General features: G+C 35.7%; 1 pseudogene across 1 annotated transcript; it reads right to left on the bottom strand.

Moving 5' to 3' along the window:
• Positions 1 to 5,087: 5,087 nt before the first annotated feature.
• On the bottom strand, positions 5,088 to 8,296 carry LOC308429727 (T-complex protein 1 subunit zeta-like; annotated as a pseudogene). Its single transcript has 2 exons — positions 8,204 to 8,296; positions 5,088 to 6,604 (listed from the first exon to the last, which is right to left on the bottom strand). The product of its transcript is annotated as a T-complex protein 1 subunit zeta-like (transcript).
• Between the last annotated feature and the right edge of the window lie 11,415 nt (positions 8,297 to 19,711).

Here is a 19,711-nt window from a genome sequence, read left to right as displayed (position 1 = left end):
TATGACTGAACTTCTGAACCTGTAAGCCAGCCCCATTTAAGTGTTGTCCCTATAAGAGTTGCCTTGATCATGGTGTCTGCTCACAGCAGTAAAACCCTAACTAAGACAATTCTATCCAGGTCATAGAATTACCATAGGTATAAATTCTGAAGAATACTGGTAGATAAATCATGGAACAATATTGAAAATGACCTGACAGTTATGTCTAGTCGATGTTTTATGGAAGCCTCAGGAGTTTTCTGTGGAGGGCAACGTGATCAAACATGTCAGACACTGCTAGTGGCTCACTGGAGGACTGAGAACTGACAATTAGATTTTTCAAACCAGAACTCAATATGAACAATGAACAAAACTGGCTTGGTGGAATTATTGAAGAAAATATAATTTGAAGTAAGATGTCAATGAGAAATTATATACAAAAATATAGTTAAAATTTCATAGTAGTACTAAAAAGATTTTCGTTCGAAAGTTTGAAATTGAGCTTGAGGCTGAGTAGGGTGGCATGGATCTGTAATCCAAACATTGAAAACTGGAGGTATGAGAATTAGGACTTTATTGTCTTCTTCAGCTATATTTGAGGTAAATATCAATATGTACTGCATGAGGTCCTGACTCAAAAACACAGAAAACGAATAAAATTGAATGATGAAGGAGAAACATATTCTTCTAACTGAGATTCAAAAAAAATTAAACATAAAATATCCAGCTATAATAAGATTGGAGCCAACTACTCTTTGGCAAGAAATATCTGGTGAAGCCTAAGCACAGAGAAACATTGAGTAACTTGTATGAGAGATCTGAAGCCTTCTGTTCCCAACCCCACCTGCTCCTGTCTTACCTGCAAAATATATTTCCTTTCCTAGAGAAATCTATGTGTCCTTGCCAGTGCCATCCTTGTACTGGGCCTCACTGAGTTTGTGGATTTTAGCATGGTTGTCCTTTACTTAACAGCTAATGTCAACTTATAAGTGAGTGCATAGCATGCTTATCTATCTGGTCCTAAATAGTTCTAATTGCCTGCAAATTTATTAATATCATTGTCTTAACAGCGGAGTAATGATGTATTTTGCAAATACCAGATTTTCTTTATCCATTCTATTCTTTAGTCCAGTTGCAGCAGAAGACAGCAGTGTTTTAGAGATTCCAGTACCATGAGATGACTACCAAGAACAGAAGCAGCAACTGAGAACAGAAAGCTGGAGCCTAGAAGACAAGGGTGTGCTACAGAGGGCAGAGATGGAGAACTTACTCAAGCCCTTGGAGGAGCCCAGAAGATTGTGAATAGATCCAAGATATTTGACAGAGTTTGATTTTTCTTTTGAATGTGATTGTGCCCTCATATTTTTCCTCTTGAAGTGAGAAAATATTTTAGTGGAGACCACAGTTAAGAGACTTTGAAATGTAAAAGGACTTTGAATTTTAAAATATACTGGAGGTTTTAAAGGGTTTGAAATTTAAATATGTAAGAATTTGTAAAGACTGTGTGACTTTTAAAGTTATTTAGATCTTGGGGATGATTAAGATAGTAAGGGTTGAGGCATAATTGTGATGTGTTTGTGTGTCATATTGTCAAGAGGTCCTTTGTACTGGTTGGTTTTGTGTGTCAACTTGACATAAGCTGGAGCTAAATGCTTCCATGAGATCCAGCTGTAAAGCATTTTCTCTATTAGTGATCAAGTGGCCCAGCCCACTGTGGGTGGTGCCTTCCCTTGGACTGGCAGACCTGGGTTCTATAAGAAAGCAAGATGAGCAAGCCAGGGGGAGCAAGCCAGTAAGTACCATCCCTCTATAACCTCTGCATCAGAGCCTGTTTCCTGACCTGCTTGAGTTCCAGTCCTGACTTCCTTTGGTGATAAACAGCAATGTGGAAGTGTAAGCTGAATAATTTCTTTCCTTCCCAACTTGCTTCCTGGTCATGATGTTTGTGTAGGAATAGAAACCCTGACTAAGAAAAGCCTCCGCATTGATTGTAGTAGTTCGTATTTCCACCAGCAATGGAAGAGTATTCACTCTGTTCCACATCCTTGCCAGCATGAACTGTCACTTGTGTCTTTGATCCTTGGCATTCTGACATGTGTAAAATGGAATTTCAAAGTAGTTTGACTTTTATTTCCCTGATGGTCAAGGTTGTGGACCTTAAAAACATTTCTTTGTTTATCAGCCATTTGAGATTCCTCTGTTGAGAAGTAGTGTTTAGATCTGTAGCACATTTTTAAATTGGATTATTCAGTTCAATAATGTTTGGTTCGTGACCCTTTTATATATTTTGGATATTAGCCCTCTGTTGAATGTGGAGTTGGTGAAAATATTTTCTCATTATATTGGCTGCCATTTTGTCCTATTGATTGTGTCCTTTGACTTGCAGAAAGTTTTCATTTTCATGAGGTTCTACTGGTGATCTTAGTGCCCATGGTATAGATGTTTTGTTTAGAAAGTTGTTTCCTGTGACAATGAGTTCAAGGTTATTCTCTACTTTCTCCTCTTTAACTTCAGTTAGCATGGCTTTATGTTGAGATCTTTGATCCACTTAGACTTGAACTTGTGCAGGGTGATAAATATGAATCAATTTGTGTTCCTTCAGGGTGGGAAGAATCAGAGGGCGGGGTAATCAAGAAACAAGTGGAACTGGGTGGCATTTAGGGAGGGATATATAAAACCTAGCGCAATGGAAACTCCCTACATTCTGTAAGAGTGACCTTAGTAAAGTTACCTAGTATAGGAGGATATAGATCCTAGACTGGTCATCTTTTACAACCAACCAAGCTTCCAAGCAGTGAGACTGCAAGATCAATTCAGCCCTAAAACCTTCTACCTACAATCTCTCCTGCTTACAGGACATATTGTGGCAGTTCCTGCAAAAAAGAATTAAGTACTGACAAAAATATATTCATATAGTGTTATGCCAAAATGCCTTTAAAAATCTGTACATGTATCCCTCTTTTTAGAAATAAAATTGTAAGAGAAAAACAAAAGATTTTGTGGTAGTAGCCAGCCCTAGGGTCCAACCTGAGACCCACAGCCCTAGAGGGAGTTCACACCTGGCACTGCCTAGAGACCCAGCATATGAGGTTCTGTGCATATCTCATTGCATCTTGTTAGATCATATGTAGTGAATATCCTTAGTAAACAGGGTTTTATAAAAGGGAAACAGAGGTGGTGTTGTTCTGGAGGAGAGGGAAGTAGAGAGGGTGGGGAAGCTGAGGTCAGGATCTAAGGTATGAAATAAGACATTTTAAAAAATTGAGAGAATTGAAGAAAGATTGTATAGTTTCAGACAAAGACAAAGAGACAGACAACATATATATTCAAAGTCAAAACCATCATTTCTTTTAATTTTGTCTCATTTTGAAATTATTGCCTGGTAGTTTAACATTTGACAGCCTCATTTTTGTTCAAATTTTGTTTCCCCCAACTTAATTTCCTTGCCTCCAGTCACCTTTCCACCTCAGTGTGGGCTGTGGTATTTAAATTCCAATCTTATGTCTTTGTTCTTCTGGAATTACAAAAAAAAAAAAAAAAAAAAAAAAAAGATAAAGAAGATAAAAAGGTGAATGTAGCATAGGATTGAATTCCCCATGAAGATGAAATTTGGCAACATGAATCTGGGAAGAGTTGATGCTGACCACTGGAGAGTCATATTCTGGTGTCTCAATTGTCCCTGCCGTCTGTCCATTTCCTTAGGATCATAGCTCAGTTTATTAACATCTTCCCTACCTTCTAAAAATCTCAAGCCTCTTGTCTTCAGGGCTTTTACATTTCTGTTCCAACTTGTTGGAATGATCTTCCCACAGATGTTTATTTAATTTGTGTTCTTGCAGTAATGGTTCCATTACTAAAGCAGCTTGTTTGACTGCCTCTCATTCGTTTGATCTTCATTTCATGGTAGTTATTAATGTATTTCCCAGTATATCTTTTATTTTTGATTTTGTATAACCTCACTTAGTTCTGAATATAAACTCTGTCATTTTTGCTATTCTATTTTTCCCATATTTTTATTTCTTAGTAGGTCATGGGCATATATATGAAGTAGGTAAAAGTTACATATTGAGTGGGTATGTAAATAAACGAATGTTTGAATTAGTCAATTTGGTTTTAAACCTCCAATTATTCTGACACAGAAAAAAATTGAAAGAATTATGGTGTGAATATGTGAAATCTTAAACAAGGAGGTAGGGAAACAAAAGGGCACAAGTTTCCCATTCACAAGCTGTGTTTTAGGTATTGCCATTGCATTATGGTAAAAAAAAATGACTGGGATGTCAATATAATTTCCTTCACAGCTAAAGTTAGGTGGTGCCTAAGAATCATGGCTGCTTTTTCCACTCTTTAAATAATGGTAGTAAGATCCCATCTAATCTTGCAATTTCATATTTTTTGTTTTATCTTTCTTGTGCTGCTCTGTGGCCTATTATCTATGTGAGTTTCTGCCAATCATGTTATAAACTCAAGGCTGCAAAATTATAAACTGTGACAGAGAGTGACAATGTCTTTAATTATTTTCTCCAAATATCCTATCATGTTTCTTTCAAAAACTCAAAGGGGATCTCAACACAATGCACTTCTGTTTTATCCGCTTTGCATGTTAATGCTGCCCTGTTCACACATCAACAAAGACCACATGTTATCCTACATAATGCTCACATAAAGACTCAGATAATCTAGTAATCTTGAGCAAATGTTTTCAATACATATATTCTTTTGAGATTATAATTATAATTCTTCCCTCTCTTTCTAACCCTAACCCCAAACCTCTACTTACTTTAAACTCTCTAATAATTCCCCTTAGTAGTTATTCAAATTCATGGCCTCTTTTTTTTCACTCTTAAGTATTTATTAGAGATATTATGAAACCCTTAAATTACCCAGGTGTCTTTTACACTGGCAAGAATCTTACATGTTTAATAGAGAGTTGGTTGGATAATTTCAAATACATCCATTAATAAAATTCTTTTGAGCTGGAATCTCCTGTAGCCTGAGTTGGTGTAGAACTTCCAGACTTTATTCCAAAGTGCTAGGCTTACAGGCACGCACCACCATGCCTTATTTAGGAGAAAACCATTACAAAATCTCAAGGAACACTTCAGGAACAAGGTAGACAACATGCTTATCTTATATATCACTGTAGCTAAAACATCTTGTTCAGTGGGTTTAAAAAGACCTGCTCTGAGTGTGTTCAGACACTCAATGGAAAAATGAAACAAAATTTTACAGTATTATAATTTAAATAGGTGCCAAATGTCCTGTTCCTTTTCTCCAATCAGTAAGAGAAAATTCTTTTCCAAATCACTTGAAGCTTGGACAAAAATAACCATTCCCCCCAACATTCTGCAGCATCACAGGCAGACTTCTTCAACCCTTCAGAGAGGACATCCCAGCTCTCATGATCTCGTCAACCAGGAGAATGTTGGTGGCGATCACAGTACAGGAATGAAGCAGCTGCTTCTTCACACACGCATTTGTGCGGCCACCATCGGCTCACCTGTGTTCAGATCCACACCTACAAGCTGACGAGATTCTGAATGTTCAGCTTGAACTTTAACTAATGTTTCCTGAAGATCAAAACCAGAGTTCTGCGCAAGAACCTTGGGAATGATGAGCAAGGCATCTGCAAATGCCTGGACTCCAAGCTGAGCCCTGCCCTTCACACTGGGCTTGTATTTAATCAGAGCTTCTGCCAGTGCCACTTCCACAGCAGCTGCCCCCGGGACAACACAGCCATCATCAATAGCATTTTTGACAGCCCTCAAGCCATCTCTTATTGCATCCTTGATTTGAGTCAGTGTGTGCTTATTTGGTCCTTGAACCAGTAAAGTGACAGAACAGGGATTGTTACACTTCACAATAAAGGTGAACTTCTCCTCACCCAGTGTATACCCATAGACAAACCCTGCATGTCCCAAACAGTCGGGATTTAGGTCATCAAAGGAATTCAGAGCAATCCCACCACAAGCAAGTGACAGCCTTTCCATGTTTCTCCTCTTGGCTCTGCGCAGAGCTACGATACCTTCTTTCGCAAGGGCATCTAAAGAAAAGGGGTCAATCCCCTTTTGATTAATAACGACGAATCCTTTATCTGAATCACCACAGACTTTCTTCTTCAGTTCTATGATTTTTTTAACTCTATCTTCAATGAATTTTCTTTCAGCCTTTACTAGTTTCTCTCTCTCTTCTGCACTCTTGTAAAAAACCCAGAATTCACTTCTGTTTTCTCATACTCTAAGGACACGTTGCATGTGAGGATGTAGGCATTCTCTACTCTTTTCTTCATATCAGGATGCGTGCCCCATGATCCAAAACAAGCCCCCTGATTAAGCTTGTATCAGTTTCAGATTTATGTTTCATCTCCATGATCTCAACCAATGGGTTCATCTTTTTTCCTAATAGCCAAAATGGAGTCCACCACAGCCTCTGTCAAGACATCTGCAAGTTCAGCATGCACTTTAGTCCGCAGAGAGGTCCTGGCCACATCGATGAGTGTTTCTCTGTCCATCTCTTTGCTTACTTTGACTTGTTCCAAAAACTGGAGTGCCTTTTCCTTTGCAGCTTCAAAACCTTCCGTTATTATTCTGGGATGAAGACCTTCAGAAATGTAGAGGTGAAGACCCTAAATCCTAAGGCCGAGGTGGCCCGAGTGCAGGCAGCGCTGGCGGTGAACATCAGCACGGCACGGGGCCTGCAGGATGTTCTGAGGACCAACTTGGGGCCTAAAGGCACCATGAAGATGCTTGTATCTGGTACTGGAGACATCAAACTTACTAAAGATGGCAATGTGCTGCTTCATGAAATGCAAATTCAACACCTAACGGCCTCTTTGATAGCAAAAGTGGCTACAGCCCAGGATGACATAACTGGCGATGGCACTACATCCAATGTCCTCATCATCGGGGAGCTGCTCAAACAAGCAGACCCATGGCCTCTTTTATTTTAATTGCTGAATAAAATACTGCTTGGTCTTGCTAATGTTAATTGTATGTATATGTTTTCAGGAATATCCATTTATATTGGATAAACAGTTGTAATTTTGAGTAGCTAGAGAAGCCTATTTCTCCAGTGCTTAGAATTCCTCAGTTGCCTACAGTTCTTAGTATGAATCTTAGTTTAGAAAGTTTACAACTCCCTACAGAGGTGGAATTCTCTGAAGGCTCCCACACCATTATCAACACTTTTGTGAGTTCTTTTGTGGTGTTGGCCTCTGTTCCTAAACACTTTTGTGAGTTCTTTTGTGGTGTTGGCCTCTGTTCCTGATACACTGGCTGGAGTGTAAGTGCCCTGTCCTGGCCCTTGAAACATTGCTCTGAGTTTTTTCTTTTTTCCCCACAAGAGTCTATGGTCCTGGGACCATCCACATAAGGCTACTCCTTTCCTGCTGAATTCATGTGTTCACCAGTCATCTTGGCACACCAAGTTCCTTTTAGAAGATTTTGGACTTCTGTACACTCAGAGGTGGCTCCTACAAGACTGTTTAAACACCAACTTACCTAGAAATATTTTATCTTTGATTTCTTGAATTGAAAGGCATGCTGAGTATCAAACTTTTCTGAATTTTTTTTCTTTCAGAGGTTTCAGTTCCCTTAGGCTTTGTCAATAAGAATGGACCACTATTCACCCATATGGATTTTTGAACCTTATATTAGTATGTTCACTGCTTTCATCTACCAGGACTTTGAGGTTAAAGGGGTCAGGAGATAAAACCTTGTACCTAAATATGTTTATTTTAGATTTTCCTCCTCTGGGGAATATTTTACACACAAATTTCATAATTTCAATCCTGACTTCTAAAGTTCAATTTACACACAAATTTCATAATCTTCTAAAGTTGATGTCTATTCAATATTGCAAAGTAGATTCAGTTTATCTTCAAGTTCCTGGACTCTCAACTGCTTAAATATTTTTCAAAAGTCCTATTACCAAATCCTTCTCTGAAATTCTATAAAAATTCCTCCATGCCTACACAAAATCAAAAAATTATCAAGTATTTGTAAGGCATGGTTATATAGAATAATCATAATTATTCCCAAAGAGAGGAATATTAAAGAGGGCTAGGACCAAAGATTGTTGAAAACTTATAGGAAAATCATTAAATCTCTGAAGTTCTTGTCAAAGAGTTGGATGATCCTATCATATAGTTTGATGATACGAACTTACATAATCAATCTCCAAAACTTTGCACACAGTATATGTTTCCTTAGCAGGCATAACATACCTTGTCATATACTGGTGATGGACATAGGAACATGACGTCCAACCCCCTAAACTTACTTTGAACCCTTTGTGGAAGCTTCTGTAGCACCGTCATTTTAGATCTTTCATGACTTTACAAACCAGTACCACATGGAAAACTCTTGTCCTCCTGAACTATAGGAGGATCTGCATGAACAAATTTTTGGTGTCTCAGAGGGTCTTCCTGCAGGCCACCTGTAAGACTCCCAGGGTACTACTGAAGAGAAGGGCAGCACATTGCCTTATTTCTAAAAGAGTCTGCTCTGGAATCTCTTTGAAATAGGGTTTTAGTTTGACAGCTCACAACCAGTATTGGCTGTGACTTTGCCAGTTTGGGAAATGTCCTTAAGCCACCATTCCCATTTGTCCTGATGCAAAGAACTTGGCTTTGCTTTAACCTCAATAATCTCTTTGGCAGCTGTATCACAGTTGGCTGCACTTTTAGACTATTCCTTTCTCTGGCTAAATTTCAACGCCCCAGAGTTCTCTCTTTTTCACTCCTTTTCCCCTCCTCATCCTTAGTGCAAAGCTGGCTATAAAAGCCAGTAATATCTGCCCCATTGATCAAATGACTTGCTGCTTTGAAATTTCTTTTCTCGATAAACTAGCACATTAAGGTCAGCCTTTCATAGTCTCCTAAGATGAAATGTGTCTGCAGTGTTTGCCACAGTAAACAAAGTTGCCTTTATCCCAAATTCCTTCAGAATTCTCATTTCCATTGACAATCTCAGGCATCAAGTTCCATTTTCTAAGGTCACTCTGGTAGGAGCTTCCTACAGGCATAACACTTCCCAAATTCTTTCTATAAACTGATAGCAAAGACTTCTCCATATTATTTAAGATAAATCAACACCTGGTCCATTTATGAGTAGCAATTTCCTGTATTATATATATTTTTAAATGTAATCAACACCTTAAGTTAAAAAGAGAGAAATATTGTCACTGATCAAGAGCTGTGGAGCTTGCAGTAAATGACTGATTGGCTCTCTCAGTTTTGAATGCAATGATACAATATATCCTCATGGTGGATATAAATCATTCATCTTATGTCCCTAAAGTAAAGAGAGGATCCCCTGAACTACAAGAAGAAGCAGCAAAGCTTACTGCCTATGTATTTGAAGGATTTAGCTTATAAAGGCTGTAGATTTCTATGTAGAACTCTGGAAGAGCCAAAAGTAGATGCAAGAGACACAAGAGATTGCTAAATAACTGTGTAAAAAAGCCAGGTGATTAAGAACACAGAGGATTTTTAAGTTAGTGAGCCTCTAATACTTGTGATACTGTAATGGTAACTAAGCATTTGTCAAAATCTATGTAAAACAGTTCAATGCACAGCAAATGTAATATCAACAATTGACTTTAACCTATGCACTGCTCTAATGTGGATATTACTAATTAGGAAAATACACTACAATGTCTGTACAATTGTTTTTTGAAGCTTAAGAAGGTTCTAAAAGTCTATTACAATGATGAATATATTTTCATTAATTTAATTATATTTATCTCTAACATACATAATCTTAAATATTATACATGTGAAAAGAAGATGAGATGGCAGGAAATGATGAACCAGTGCAGAGAGCTGAATGTGAATGAGTGGTCACGTGTTTCATAGCATTTCTCAGTTCATTGTGAGAACTCAGTAGAGACAGTTTCAAGTAGGTACATAATATATAAAGGATTAATTTTAATATCTGAAATTCCACATTTAACAAGTATATTAATTACCAATCTAGGTAATAATATTTTCAGTTGTTAATAGGTAATTTTTAACACATATATAAACAATATAAGATATTTATATTTTTCCTTTTATTGAAGAGTTTGTTTTTCTTACATAACATATCGTGATTATGGTTTTTTCTTTCTCCTTCCCTCCACTCCCATTGGGATCTGCCTCCTTCTGTTTCTGATTAGAAAACAAATAGACTGCTAAGCCTCACTCCTTCTTAGGAAAAAAAAAGAACAAGAGTATCGCACCCTCTCAGAGTGTGGTACACCTAGACATTAAATCATTAATAATCCAAGAGCTAGGAATATAGCTTTGTGGTGATTTTTGGTACTCAAAGATCATTATGTTTAATCTATACACACCAAGAAAATTCTGACTGTTTTCATGTTCTGTTCTGTTCTACATGTACTTTATGCTTATGGTAACTAGTGGGATTTTAATGCATGCCATCAAACCTCTAAAAAGATTTCCAAAATGCTTTAAAGAATATGTACATGTATCTGTCTTCTTTAAATAAAGTTGTAAGAAAAAAATTAAGGATGAAGGGGCCACACAAATGGATAATAAGAGATCTCTGAGATTTATTGTGTCAAAAAATAAATGGACAGAACAGTGTATACAAAAAAATGTAATAAGATAAAACAAAAAATAGCACCATAGAATAGAATAAAACCAATAAACAGAAGGAAAAGAGACTAAGAGAAGGCACAAAAAAAATTAGAAAGCCAGTCAGTCCCCCTTATTAAAGGAACATGTACTACAAGGTCCATGATAGGCTGTAAACGTTCTCTTTTTAAAAAGTGTAGATCATTGACCAACATAGTAGTGTCCTAATTTGTATTTATTTATAGAATGAATGCAAACCATAAAACCAGCTCCAAATCTCTTCATTCTAGGAATTGGAGTTGGTACCAGCCAGGGCTACTGATATCCAGCTATTCTCACTAAGATTGGTGTGTCCAGATATCATGTACTGTCTCTTGGAGGTGTTGTAGCCATGAGTGGAACTTTACCTAATTAATTGAAATTTATTTGCATCAATACAAAGTTTGATATTTAATTCATAACTCATCCCTTTTTAGTCCCCCCTTTCTTGTTATGACTTTTATAATTACATTTCCCCTTCCTTTTCTTTCCTCCAAACTCTCAACATGCCACTTGCTTGTCTCCTTCAAATTTTCAGCCTCTTTTTACACTAATTATTGTATATGTGTGCATCTCTCTTTCTAGATATTTCTAATGGCAGCCTGTTCAGCCAATATAATAATATGTGCATGTATATTTTGAGGGATGGCCATTTGGCAGTGCACAACAGTGTGCTCCTCTCTTGGGAGGACCACCTTTCCTTTCTCCATTGTCATCAGTACTTTGTGTAGGCTCCAGTACTTGTGGACATTTCTTTGTCCTGTTTGGCTTGTCCTTTGACATCTATCTTTTCAGCTCACATTTGGGCAGTTCTGTTTCTGAAAATTTATGTGCATAGCTTCTGATATTATTAGGAGGTACACAATCTCACAACAAAATCCCCAATCCTCTGACTCTAGTAATATTTCTATTTCCTCTCTTCAATGTTCCATAAGTGTTAATTGTGAGGGTGTTTTTTCAAATTAACCAATGGAATTGGGCTCTAATATTTGTAATTTTGAATAAGAGAATTTATAGTTCTTCTAAAATCCCTCACTTACCAGTGTTATAGTTTGGATCCAGCTTGAAAAATAATGTGTACCATTCAGAGTTATTTGTACTGAAATCTGTGATAGTCTAAAGCATTCAGCACCAAGAGACAGTATTATTGCAACATTTTTTATGTTTTCACTTAAAATAACACTGGTTTCTGGACAAAAAGATCATGGGAAGGAAAGATGATAGGCAAAATTTTGGTGTTTATATTGCATTTTAAATGTTTTACTTTAAGGCTAAACATTTGAAGATTCTGTGCTTAGGAGTTTATGAGCATTAGAAAGATAAGTAATAGCTTAATAGGCCACACCAAGAGTTTCATGTATACGAGTAGAGTGTCCTCTGATTGTATGTATCATTGTCATTAAGTTTTATTTTGCTTGTGTGAAGTTAAACACAATTTATTATCAGTGAAAAGTTGATGGTAGATGACAATGTTGTCACACAAAGGAGAAAATATGCATTAGTAAATCAAATATTGATATTATGTATGTGTACATATATGAAAAATTATACATACAACTATAAATAATCAGTGCTTTTGAGTATATCTATTCATCTCTATGTATTTAATATTTTAATTTATGTCTTGAAAGTCTCCTCTCCTGATCATAATTTGAAGAAAAGGCAGGTGCATATGTTTATGTTTGAATGACTGAACTGGATATAACCTAAGGATTCAGCCTGTGTAATTTACAGTTGTTCAACCACCCTAATGATAGAAATAGTGTTATAGATTTTTAAGCCACTTAACGTAAAGCTTAAATAATGTAATTATTTATAGATCCCACTCCATCTAACCTCAGTGTTAACCAAATTTGTACATATCTGATCAAAAATAAAATAAATGTTAAAATAATCTTTAAAAATAAGAAGTTCAATTTACCACCACATTTTCTAAGCATTGCATAGCTGTTTATTTGTCTCATTTAATAGTTTTTAATGCTTGTTTTGAATCAGAATTCCTACTGTTATATTGTAATGCCTCCCTTCAATATTAACTTAGATATATAATATGTATTTATTCTATGCCAATTTTTGATCAAACACTATTTGTGATTTTGCTTTTATCCGTTTGTATTGTCAATGGCTCATAACACATCAAGATCACAATAATACTGTGATATGAAAATGAGAATTATATTTTATTTGTATGGTTTTCATTATTGCAACACCAATAAACATATCACTTCATTATTGAACATGAGACAAAATAATATCTTAATATAAGCAGGATGAGTGTCCATAACTTTAAGAAAATGATTGAGAAGCATTATATTATTTGGTATTGCATTTTTACAAAGAAATGGTACTTAACAGATTAAGAAAAATTAACACAATGAACTTGGTATTTGGACTCTATTGTTTAGAATATTGCTCTCATGACAAAATAATCATTCTCATTAAGACTTTATCTAGTAGAGAGGTAGAACTAAGATACACACAACTTTTTCTGTATCTAATTTTATAAATAGATTTATTGATTTCTACCCTTATTTCTTTTCTTTAAAAAAGTGTTTTTCTTCCTGTTAAAGTTGTATGTAAACATGGGCTATAAATTGGCCACACACTGTTGGGTTGATGTTAAACTCCAAACATTGGGCTAGAACATGTAAAATTTGTACAGAATATCTCTCCCAAAATATAGCTCAAGATATGATCATTAGCAAGTCATATTCTTTATTAATTATCTATATTAGTGTTCCAAACCATTATGATGCCCAACATTTTTGATTTCAAAAGATTGTTTTTTAAATTGCCCACTCCCTTTGCATTTCTGAGTCTCAACCCTCCAACTCACAGCCTCCAGTTATCTCTTCATGGCCCTTGAATTTCATCTAATCTTTCCTAATCATAAATAGAAAGGACATCATTAAGATTCTGGCAGGATTCAGGATGCTCTAGTTTGTCTAGATGCTATATATTGTTGAATTGTTACATTTTTCACAGTTCTCAGAAGTAAGAAACTGAACTGCAACCTTGTTTATCCATATTGAATTGAATTGTAGCTGTGATTACATTTTAGTGCCTCAAATGTGGTCTTCGTGCAATTCTATATGAAATTATATTATGATGACATAATTTTCCATTATCCTTCTCCACACACTCCCATATACCAACTCTTGCTCTTTTTTGTATTTATAACCTTTAGTCATAGTAATATATATGACTCAGTCTGTATAATGTTTCTTATGTCTGTAATGTCAGAGACAAGAAATTAGTACATGTTCAATTATGAGGGAGACTATGAATTTTTTATCTTCTCATTGAAATTCTTTGAGCTTTAATAGATTTTTCAGTGATTAGACACATGAAGGTATACCTAATCTTCATGAAAGGTATAGTCTGTCTCTCGTTTGGTCTTTGGCTTCATCAATACTCAGTTTTTCATATTTTATCAGGTCCATAGTAATGTATAGGAAATCACTGTTATAACCCTGTGCGTGTATGACTTTTCCATCCCAAACACAGGACTTTCTATTTCCTTAGAGGCAACAAAGCCTACATTCACTTTGCCCTATATTATTCCTAATCTATTATTCACAAATGAACTTTATTTCTACAATCCTTTTGGGGTCTAGTATTTGGCTTTCAAAGGAGCCTGGAAAACATTGCTTTCTACATGCAATGTTTCTACAGTAACTTTGAAAGTTCACCTAGAATAAAAAAGAAGCCAAGAATAGTTTTTGAAGTAAAAACCCTTTTCAAAGATAAACAATGAGTGTAATCTACAGGGAAAATATAAATAAGATTTTCAGAAGAATTTCTAAATGAAAAATTGCACAGAGTATCTACTTTCATGCTATATTTGGTTAACAAAGAAAAATTCTAACAAATTATTTTTAAGTTATAATGTTTCCTTTTTGTTATTTAAATAAATTGAGCAACTTTATTTAAAAAACAAAGATAAATGTGCAGATTTTAAGCATTTTGCATAAATGTGTATGAATACATTTTTGTCAGTACTTGATTTTTTTAAAGGTTTGATAGTATGCATTAAGATCTTACAAGTTACAATGAGCATAAAGTACATGTAAAACAAGATGTAACCTGGAAATAGTGTTTCTTATATTTCCTTATTGAAAAATATATTTCTATAATGTTCTACATCTATTCATTGAAAAATTAAAATGTCCAATAAATCCATGATTTACAAAATGATTATTTGGCAAGAATGTAACAAGTATTTTGCAACAAATAATCAAATATGTAAATAAAAATCAATAAAAGTTTAGATGAACTTTAAGTTAACTAAACTAATCAAAATTTAGAATAACTTACTTCACAATAACACAGTAACCTTCATCTCACATGTTTATATGATATATACAAACGCAAATCCTCCCTCAAAACATGAACCTCAACAAATTCTAAACATTTAAAAATCTAAGGACTTCTAAAAAACAAAAATAAATAAAATAAAAGTAATAATAACTATTAATAATCTAATTAAAAAAAATTTAGAACAAAAACTATCCCAAATTTAAGATTCATGAGTTTGTAAAGATTTTTTTTTTTGATGCAATAGTCATTAAAAATAAAAATTCAGTGGCAGAGGTGGGCTTCCTTCTTACGAGTTTTTGCACAAGGAGATTCCTTGTGGCTTCTAAAACCAGATGTACTTGGCTATTGTTTTTGTTTTCCAACTAGAACTAAGACTTGGCTAGACTCTATTATGAAAAGGCTTTTTTGTACCTTATACCATAACTCTTGGGTCTAGAACATAGAGAAATCAAGATAGAACAGGGCAGAAGCTAAACTTTCATAGTGTTGAAGGGTAGGGCAGACAGGGTCTGTATAGGATTCCAAAGGAGAAAAAACAACAAACAGTCTTTTTGTTTGTTTGTTTGTTACTGTTGGCATATATTTTTTATTTAAGTTTCTCAGTGTACCTAGTAAATAGTAAGACATGTCTAACATAAAGAAAAGGCTACCAGAACTTCTTCCAATAAATTGCCTTCACTCCTCTCCATTTATTGGATATTCTCTGTATTTATATTTCAAATGTTATTGCCTTTCCCCCACTCCCATCCCCCTCCACCTACACTTCCTTCCATGAAGGTGCTCCATCTTTCAACCACCCTCTCCCACCTCAGCTCCATGGTGTTACCCTACAATAGGAGAATAAACCAAAGGCCTCAGCAATAGTGCTTGGGTTTCATGGCTGCATATGGGGCAGTTCTCCAGGTGAGGCAGTCTCTGAAGATCTTTTCTTCACTCCCTGCTCCTCTATTTGGCCTTGTATTTCCTTCTCTGTTTTGTTCTCCCTTCTAAGAAGGACTGAGGCATTTACATTCTTGTCTTCCTTTTTTTACAGCATCATAATGTCTGTGAATTATTTCTTGGTATTTATAGCTTTTTGGGACTAGTATCTACTTATCAGTGAATGCACACATGTGTTATTTTGTGACTTGGTTACCTCACTCAAGATGATAGCTTCATCCATTTGCCTAGAAATTTTATAATTTTATAATAGATGAATAGTACTCCATTGTGTAAAAGTACCACAAATTCTGTATCCATTCCTCTGCTGATGGGCATCTGATCTCAGAAGGTGAAAATATTTCCCATGCTCATGGATTGGAAGAATCAACATAGTAAAAATGGACATCTCACCAAAAGAAATCTATAGATCCAATGTATTCCCCATCAAAATTTTAATTCAATTCTTTATAGAGTTAGAAAGAGCAACTTGCAAATTTATTTGGAATAAAAAACCCCAGGATATAGAAAACTATTTTCAACAATAAAAAAGCTTCTGGGGAAATTACCTTCCCTGACCTCAAGGTGTATTAGAGATCAATTGTGATAAAAACTGCATGGTATTGGTACATAGATAGGCAGGTACATCAATGGAATAGAATTGAAGACTCAGACATGAACCCACACACCTATGGTCACTTGATCTTTGACAAAGGAGCTACTAATATTCTGTGTTAAAAGGACAGCATCTTCAACAAATGGTGCTGATTCAACTGGCAGTCAGCATGCAGAAGAATGCAAATCAACCCATTTTTATTTTTTGTACAAAGCTCAAGTCCAAGTGGCTCAAAGACCTCCACATAAAACCAGGTACACTGAAACTATTAGAAGAGGAAGTGGGGAAGACCTAAGAACACATAGGCACAGGGAATATTTCCTGAACAGAACACTAATGGCTTATTTGCTAAGATCAAGAATTGACAAATGGGACCTCTTAAAATTGCAAAGCTCTGTAAGGCAACACACACTGTTAAGAGAACAAAACAGCAACCAACAGATTGGGAAAGGATTTTTACCAATCCTACATCTTATAGAGGGCTAATATACAATATATACAGAGAACAACAGTCGTATTCAGCTTTGGAACTAATGTTCAAAAAAAAAAATTAGGTGAGGTTAGCTTACTGGTGCATTAATGACAAGTCTGTTACGGTGGTAACCAACCACTTTGAGCACCGTCTGATTACATTTGTACCTTGTTCCACAAGAGGGAATTCACTTTTGGTGCTATAATAAGGTAAGATATTAATTAATCAGAAGGTGTATGTGTCTAAAGTGGCTATTTGACTGTCATTTTTTTCTTTTAAATAATTAAGTTTATGGTCACATAAACTTAACAACACATAGTGCAGTTGTTAGCTTTGAACAGAACAACTGCTTTTTTCAGTATTCAGAAATGAGGCCTTTGGTCCAGTGAAGGCTCATTTTCCCTGTATAGGGGGAACGCCAAGGCGCTGATGTGGGAGAGGATGGTTGGGAAAGTGAGCCCCTTCATGGAAGTAAGGGGCAGAGGGGAAGGAGATAATATTTGAATGTAAATTCAAAGACCATCCATGAAAAGGGAAATATTTATCAAAAAAGAAAAAGAAGTGGAAGGAGGAGGAGAAGAAGGAGAAGGAGGAGAAGAAGAAGGAATAGGAGGAGAAGGAGGAGAAAGAGGAGGAGGAGGAAGGAAAAGGAGGAGCAGGAGGAGGAGAGGAGGAAGAGGAGGAGAAGAAATAATTTCATTTGGTCAAATTCCAGAGGAAAAAAATGACTTTTGAATACCCAGCTCTAAAACAGTTATATATAACACCCATTTCAACTCTCAAGAAATAGCCAGAAGGAAAAGAAATAATATGCAATCGAAAGATATTGGAGGAAGCAGTATAGAATCCTGATTTCTGTTGTGCTTTTAATCTCACAGCTTTGATTGGCTGTATAGGATCTCCACAATATTGACTTGTCAATACCTTGTCATAAAAGGTGGAATTACTTATGGGCTGTAACTCAATATACACAGATAATGGCTGCTGGAAGGAGACTATTATCGTATATGGCCCAATTTGTAATCATATTATTAACTTCTTTTGCTGTGGGTATGCTTCAGTGACCAAATATACTACATATTTCATACTTGCAAGATGCATATTTTACCGATATTTTATCTCATCTTACTGGTTGTCTGTACTTCCTGTTGTAGTATTTATTGTGTGGAAGATGTTTGGATTAATTTTCCTTTTTTTCTTTTGCCTTTCATATTGTGTCTGAAAAATTTCTCACTCATCATAACGTTTTAAATTTGTCTTCCTACATTCAGTTCTAATGGTACTGTAAGTCTTTGCTCTGTTTTGGTATTTTGTTTTAGGGGTGATGGGGTTTATTTTAACTTAAATTTCCAGGCTACAAGTAGCAGAAAAGTAAAGGCAGCAAAATTTAAGATATCTAATCACATCATCTCTACACTAAATTATGTTCACCTCTTCCATTCTTATACACTCTGAGACCCAAGTCCAGGGAGTAATGCTGCCCACAATAAGCTTGATCTTTTCATATCAATTCATGTAATCAAGATAACCCTCACTGACTAATATTATCTAAATAATGCCTCACTGACATTTTTCTGCCTAGGTGGTTCTAGATTGGGTCAATTGACAATGGAAACTGTCACAACCTAGAACACTGTTTTGAAGGTGTTTGTGTGTGTGTGTGTGTGTGTGTGTGTGTGTGTGTGCATGTATGCGTGTGCATATATGTGTGTGTGCTCACATTGTCAGGGAAGATCAAAGATGTATGTCTTCCTGTCTTGTTTTCTGCCTTAGTTTTAAAGACAGAGTTCTTACTGGACCCTGAGTTCAGTGACTTGCTTTGTTCCATTTTGAAATAAGTTTTGTGAGGGATGGGATGTAATTTCTTCTTTTCCCATATAGATGTCTAAATTCCTCAGCTCTATTAAAAATCATTTCCTCTCTCTATATGTAATCAATGATATTTTGTCAACCTTTTTAAGGTAGTACATGTACCTAAATGTCTTTTCTATTTATGAGACAAAACATAATCAATGTATTCCCAGAAAAGGCTTGAATAATCAACTTCAATCAATTAAAGAAAAAAAGTGTGGTTGTTCTATTCCTAGGGTACTGTTCTCTTTTGAAGAATACTTTTGTGCCTCTTGAGAATTATTCTGTGCATATGATTTAATCATCCAATGACAAGGTAGTGCATCTACAATAATTTCACAGTGAATATGGGTATCAAAATATTGCATTAGAGGCCAATCATTATTTAATATTTAAAAAAACTGAATTGAACAAAAATAGTGCAGTTCCTTTGTTTGACTTTGGTTTTATTCTACAATGGGAAAATCATTGTGTTAGTCTTTGTGATCCTTTATATTGGTACCACAGAAATTCTTGACTACTCACTGGTTTTCACTGGTACTTACGAAGTAGATATGGAGTTGGTTTGCCCATTTCAGATCCAACTTTTTCTTCCTGTTGACTCAGGAGAGCAGAGTTAGTGTGATTTAAGTTCAACCTGATGACTTCTGTCATACACTTTCTCAAGATAGAACTGTGGCGACTTTTAAAACCTAATTTCTTCTACAACTTACTAGGCTCCAGAGGCATCCTTTCACAGACTGTTACACATGCTGATCACTATTCAAAGCTGCTGTCAACATCCTCTTGGTATTTTCTCAGCAGTGTTAAGCCATGTCCTTGGTATCATATTCCTTGCAAACCTTCATGGTTCCTTTCTTGAGGACATGTGCTTGTCCTCTGTGCCTGACTTAACTGGATAAGGAGTTTATATGTGAAGCAGTAAATGTTCCCTTAC

This window comes from Micromys minutus, assembly GCF_963924665.1.
Source record: "Micromys minutus genome assembly, chromosome: 14".
NCBI classification, from domain to species: domain Eukaryota; kingdom Metazoa; phylum Chordata; class Mammalia; order Rodentia; family Muridae; genus Micromys; species Micromys minutus.
The sequence above is the reverse complement of the archived record's forward strand: the minus strand, read 5'-3'. Positions and strand labels throughout refer to the sequence as shown.